This window comes from Callorhinus ursinus, unplaced genomic scaffold (genome assembly GCF_003265705.2).
Source record: "Callorhinus ursinus isolate GAN/ISIS: 27379988/994484 unplaced genomic scaffold, GSC_fseal_2.0 scaffold74, whole genome shotgun sequence".
NCBI classification, from domain to species: domain Eukaryota; kingdom Metazoa; phylum Chordata; class Mammalia; order Carnivora; family Otariidae; genus Callorhinus; species Callorhinus ursinus.
In genome coordinates, this window is record NW_027397136.1 from 2,948,166 (window position 1) to 2,954,165 (window position 6,000).

General features: G+C 40.5%; 1 non-coding gene across 1 annotated transcript; it reads left to right on the forward strand.

Moving 5' to 3' along the window:
* The first annotated feature begins 1,903 nt into the window (after positions 1 to 1,903).
* Positions 1,904 to 1,976, forward strand: TRNAN-GUU (transfer RNA asparagine (anticodon GUU)). The gene has a single exon. It is a non-coding gene; the product is annotated as a tRNA-Asn (tRNA).
* The last annotated feature ends 4,024 nt before the right edge of the window (positions 1,977 to 6,000 follow it).

The window sequence follows — 6,000 nt, forward strand, 5'->3', positions numbered from 1 at the left end:
AACCCGTGTTATTTAAGGGTCAACTGTATAAATAAAATGGAATATTATTCAGCCACTAAAAAGGAAATCCTGTGATTTGTGACAACACAGATGGACCTTGAGGCCATTATGCTAAATGAAATAAGTCAAACAAAGAAAGACAAATATTCTATCATCGGATTTATATGTGGAATGTAAAAAGAAAAAAAACCCCAACAAACTAAACTCATGGAAACAGAGTAGATTGGTGGCAGGGGGCAAAGGGAGAAGGATGGTTGAGGGTGGTCAAAGGGTACAAACTTCTAGCTATAAGATGAATATGTTCTAGAGGTGTAATATATAGCAAGGTGATTCTACTTAATACTGTATTGTATACTTGAAAATTGCTAAGTGAGTACATCTTAAAAATTCTCATCATACACACACAAAAGATAACTGTGTGAGATGATGAACACGTTAACCAACCTTTCGGTGGTGCTCACTTCACAGTACATATGTATAACACATTATCACGTTATACACCTTAAACTTGAACAATGGCATAAAGCTAGAGAAAAAAAGAAAGAAAAAACCATAAATATATATTGGTTTCTGTCCTCGGTTCCCAGCACAGAACTCCTAAAACCCTTGTATTTTCCTAAGTGATAAGAGTGCTAGCAGTATCTTTTGTTCTAATATTTGGTCTTTGACTCTGGGTTCCTGAGACAGAGGTTTAGAAAACATGGTATTTCCTGGGTAATAGGAGTGTTTTGTGTTTTTTTTTTTAAGATTTTATTTTTAAGTAATCTCTACATCCAGCGTGGGGCTCGAACTTACAACACTGAGATCAAGAGTCGGATACTCTACCAACTAAGCCAGCCAGGCACCCCTGGAGTGTCTTTTGTTTTAACCAGGTAACTTTTGGTGGGCTTCTGAATAGCTTCAGGATGGGAGCTAGTCACCAGAAAGATCTTTCATTCCACCCCTCATTCTCTGGGAAGGGGAGAGGGACTGGAGATTGAGTTAAGGATCCATCATACCTACGTGAGGAGGCCTCCATAAAAAGCTCAAAAGTGGAGTTTGGAGAGCTTCTGGGTCGCTGAACACATCCATGTGTTGGGATGGTGGTGCATCCCAAGTTAATGAGGACATAAGCTCCCGTGCTCGGGACCCTTCCAAACATCTTTGTATGTAACTGTTCATTTAACTGTTCATCAATATCCTTTATCATATCCTTTATTATTTAATAAAGTGGTAAACATACGTGTTTCCCTGACTTCCACGGAGCTGTTCTAGAAAATGACTTAATCCAAAGGGGGGCGGTAATGGGAACCTCTACTTTTGTAGCCAACTTGGCAAAAATGGTGGGTAACCTGGGAACCTCCTACTTGCAATCAGAGTTTAAAGTGAGGGGCAGTCTCGTGGGACTGAGCCAAGACATGGAATCAACTACTCTGTGGAGTCTGCCTAACATAGATTAGTGTCAGAAATGATTTGAATTGTAGAACCCCCAGCTGGTGTTGCAGAGAATTGCATGTGTGGAAAACCCACACATCTGTTATCAGAAGTGTGTTACAGTATTATGAGAGTAAAGGAGACACACAACAGGAGGAAGAGTTTTGTTTTCCCATAACCTCTCACTCATTTCATTTAGTACTTTGCAATGTCACCTTCTAAGATGCCTTTCCCAAGTAATCACTCCATCTAAAAAAGTACCATTTCTTGGGGTGCCTGGGTGGCTCCATTGGTTAAGCATCAGCCTTTAGCTCAGGTCATGATCCCAGGGCCCTGGGATCAAACCCCTCATCGGGCTCCTTCCTCAGTGGGGAGCCTGCTTCTCCCTCTTCCTCTGCTTGCTGCTTTGCCTACTTGTGCTCCTTCTCTCTCTCTCTGTCAAATAAATAAAATAAATAAAATCTTAAAAAAAAAAATACCATTTCAGGGCACCTGACTGGCTCAGTTGGTGGAGCATGGGACTGTTGATCTCAAGGTTGTGGGTTTGAGCCCCACATTGGGTGCAGAGATTACTTAAAAAAGAAAATCTTTTAAAAATAAATAAATAAAATGGTACCATTTATGTCATCACTCTCTAGCTTCTGCCTCATTTTTTTTTTTTTAATAGCACTTACTTCTACCAGCCATACTACATATTTGTTTACTTGTAGGTTATGTTTCTGCCTTCTAGAATACAAGCTCCACGAGAGCCCGGACTTTTTTGGTCTTTATTCTATCCTCAGTGCCTAGATTAGTGCCTTTCACAAAGGAGTATCTTAATAAATATTTATTTAATGGAAGATGAATAAAAGAATGAATGAGATGTATTAACCATTACAATATACTACACACTGTAGGAGCCCTTAGCTGGTAAAATATTTGGAAGGGCATTTTCTACAGTACTCTCTGCAAAACCGAAAGAACCCACACATTTCACATGGAAGCATATGATGATTTAAACTAAATAAATGAAATCTTTTCTTTAAAAAAAAATGTGCTCCTCTATTTTTGTTCCAATCTCATTCATGCTCCTTAAATCCAGTAAGAATAAGCCCAGCCAAACATGCTTAAGTAACTGTCTTGAATAATGTCTTCCTTGACTCCACATTTCCCTCCATCTACACCCATTTCTCTGATCACTTTCATGACCCTTCTTGAGAGTGTGGCCTCTAGGGGCCATTTCTACTTCCTCATTTCCTATTCTCTCAATTCCACTCAGCCTTCCACAGAACTGCTCCTTGCAGAGTCATCAAGGTATTTTCTTGATCATTTTTTTAAATATATTTTTTAAGATTTTATTTACTTGTCAGAGAGCGTGAGAGCGAGAGAGAGAGAGAGAGAGAGTACAAGCAGGGGGAGGGGCAGAGGGAGAGGGAGAAGCAGTCTCCCCATTGAGCAGGGAGCCCGATGCAGGGCTTGATCCCAGGATTCTGGGAACATGACCTGAGCTGAAAGCAGATGCTTAACTGACTGAGCCCCCCAGGCACCCCAAAAGTATGTATTTAAACAAATAGTATAGTAGAGTTAGGAGTTCCTATTCTGATACTCCCTAACCTTGCCAATTACCTCATCTCTCTAAAGTGCACTTCCCGTAACTATGAAATAACAACAGTAATAGTGTCTAGTTCTTAGAGAAGTTTTGACAATTAAATGAGATATTGCATCTTGTACACTTAGCAATCTGTTGACTAAATAATTTTTTTAAAAGATTTTATTTATTTATTTGAGAGAGAGAGAATGAGAGATAGAGAGCATGAGAGGGAAGAGGGTCAGAGGGAGAAGCAGACTCCCTGCTGAGCAGGGAGCCCGATGCGGGACTCCATCCCGGGACTCCAGGATCATGACCTGAGCCGAAGGCAGTTGCTTAACCAACTGAGCCACCCAGGCGCCCTGTTGATTAAATAATTAATGTTAACATTTTTATTTCTTCAGCATTTCTTTCAGAAGAGGCGTAAGGACATCTCTCTTTGGTGAAGAGGGCGGCAGTGCCTTGATAAGTAGCCCAGCTTCCATCATACAATGGAGAAGGACAGGAAACAAAAAGAATACTCCATCCCCTGGGGATCGTAGCGAATTCAAAGAAACAGTATGTTATTACTAGATTTGGAATCTGGCCAAGTTGCTAATACCCACATAGTGATGTTTGAGGAAAATGCCACCCAGTCTTGAGAAGCCAGACTTGATCCTATCACTGAAGCACCCCACCCACCTCCATTTTATATAGAATAAAAGGACTTCTGAATCACCGCATCAATTCCATACAGCCCAGGGCCTTCCAATTTCAGCTTTACCAACCACTTCATGTTTTGGCCCAAATTGTTGGTATTCTGTGGCAGACAGTATTTGCCAAAAATGGAGTAACTTCCATTTCTCATATTCTTCTTACACTGTGACTTTGCCACTCTCTCCTGGAGAGGTGAGGCTATATCTTCTCCCCTTGAATCTGGGTGTACTTATGGTTTTCAGGTGGATGTTATATGACTGCTAAAGCTAGGTCATAAAAAGCAATACACCTTTCTGCTGTTCTGGAATGCTTGCTCTGACAGTCCAGTTATAGGCTGTGAGAAATCCCCAGCAGTCTGTGGAAAGGCCCATATGGGGAAGAACCTAGGCCCCCAGTCCCCATCTACAACAGAAACCTGAGCTGAGCGTCAGCACTTAACCTGCCAGCTGTGTGGATGAGCCATCTTGAAAAGCATTCCTACAGCCCCAGTCAAGCCACCCCAGCTGATGCACAAAGCAGAGTTGAAGCTGCCTTGCCAAGCACTGCCCAAAAGGAGAGTCGTGAGCAGAATAAATGATGGATCCTTCTCCAAACAAATATTATTTACAATGGGAGAAAATGAATGTGGATAAAGCTCATTTTTGCCAATGTCTATACCAAAATGGTAATTCTTAATAAGTAAAAATTGTATTTCACTCTTCATAGTCTTTTAATTCTTCAATTTAAACAACGTTATCTACTTATTAATCTCTTATATGTTTATTTGTTTTTTATTATTATTATTATTTACTGAGATCTGAAGGTAATTTGCCCAAGCAAGGACTTTGGTCTGCATGGAATTCTTATGCTTCTCTCCTTTTATCAGGTGGGCTTATTGCAAGGTGTAGAATTAAGAACGACTGAACAAACATTTCTGGAACATCTATTAAATATCAGCTATTAAGCTGTATGCTTTATACGTTAACTCATTTAATCCTGCAATTCTGATTAAAGTTAGCTATTCCCATTTTAAGTAAAAGAAAACTGATGTTCAGAGGCTTAAAGCAAAATGCTCAAGTTGTAGAGCTGTCTGAAACCAAAATTCATGCTCTTTACATAATTTTAGTCTTTATCTATCTGAGATGAGAATCCAGTGATTTCTTTTCTTTAAAAAAAATTGGGGGGTGGGGCAGTAAAGAAAAACAAAATTTTTTAAAAGTAAGTGCTACCCCCAACGTGGCGCTCAAACTCACAACCAGGAGATCAAGAGTGGCATGCTCTACCGACTGAGCCAGCCAGGCACCCCAGAGAATCCAGTGACTTTATAGGAAACCTTGTTATAGGTTAATCTTATCTCAAGTCTCAAGTTTATGTATTGTATTAGAATATATTTAGCTACAAGTAACAGAAAACCCCAAAACAGTGTGCCCACCCAGAAGAATACTTATTGTTAGCAAGAAGTTTGGAAATAGAAGATTCCAGAATTTATATTGCCTGCCACTCTAATCAGGACTTGCTATGTAATTTATGAGGCCCGATGCAAAATGGTAATGCAAGGTCCTTCTTAAAAATTATTCCTAATTTTAGGACAGCGACAGCAAAGTGTTAAACCAAGTGTAAGATTACTCTAAGTGCTGAGGCCCATATGACTAGTCCCATGAAGCTGAACCAGGTTCTGATGATGTCAGGACTCTGGGTTTGCATGTGCAATTTTCCTGTCCTTTCCCATTTGGACACAAGATACCAAATAGAAGAGAATGGACAGAGAAGGACCCAAAATGCAAAATCCACTTGAGTTTTGTTGGCCAGAACGGAGTCACGTGGCTACCTCTAGTTCAAGGGAGTCTAGGAAAGTGAATATCAGGCAAAGGGGAACTGAATTGCCACTGCAGACTTACATCAATCAAGATCCATTGCTATTATTCCAAATCAGGGTTCTGTTAGCAAAGATGAAGGGTTGGGGTAAATGCCATTGGGCAATTTGTCCTCTACAAATACCTTTCCTGAGTGTCAGAACACATTAAAATTTTTTGTGTCCAATGGTCCAGAGAAATTTGGCACATTTGTCCAATTCGGACACAATCTTAATTTCCTGCCCTTGAATCTTTATTATGCTTTTTTCTCTACTGGAAAGTCACTACACATGTAATTTCTTATGTGTCTAAATCTTACCCATACTTAGTCTATTGAAAATGTCATTTCTGGGGGCGCCTGCCTGGCTTAGTTGGTTGAGCATCTGCCTTTGGCTCAGGTCCTGATCCCGGGGTCCTGGGATTAAGCCCTGTGTCAGGCTTTCTGCTCAGCGGGGAGTCTGCTTCTCCTTCTCCTTCTCCCTCTGCCCCTTT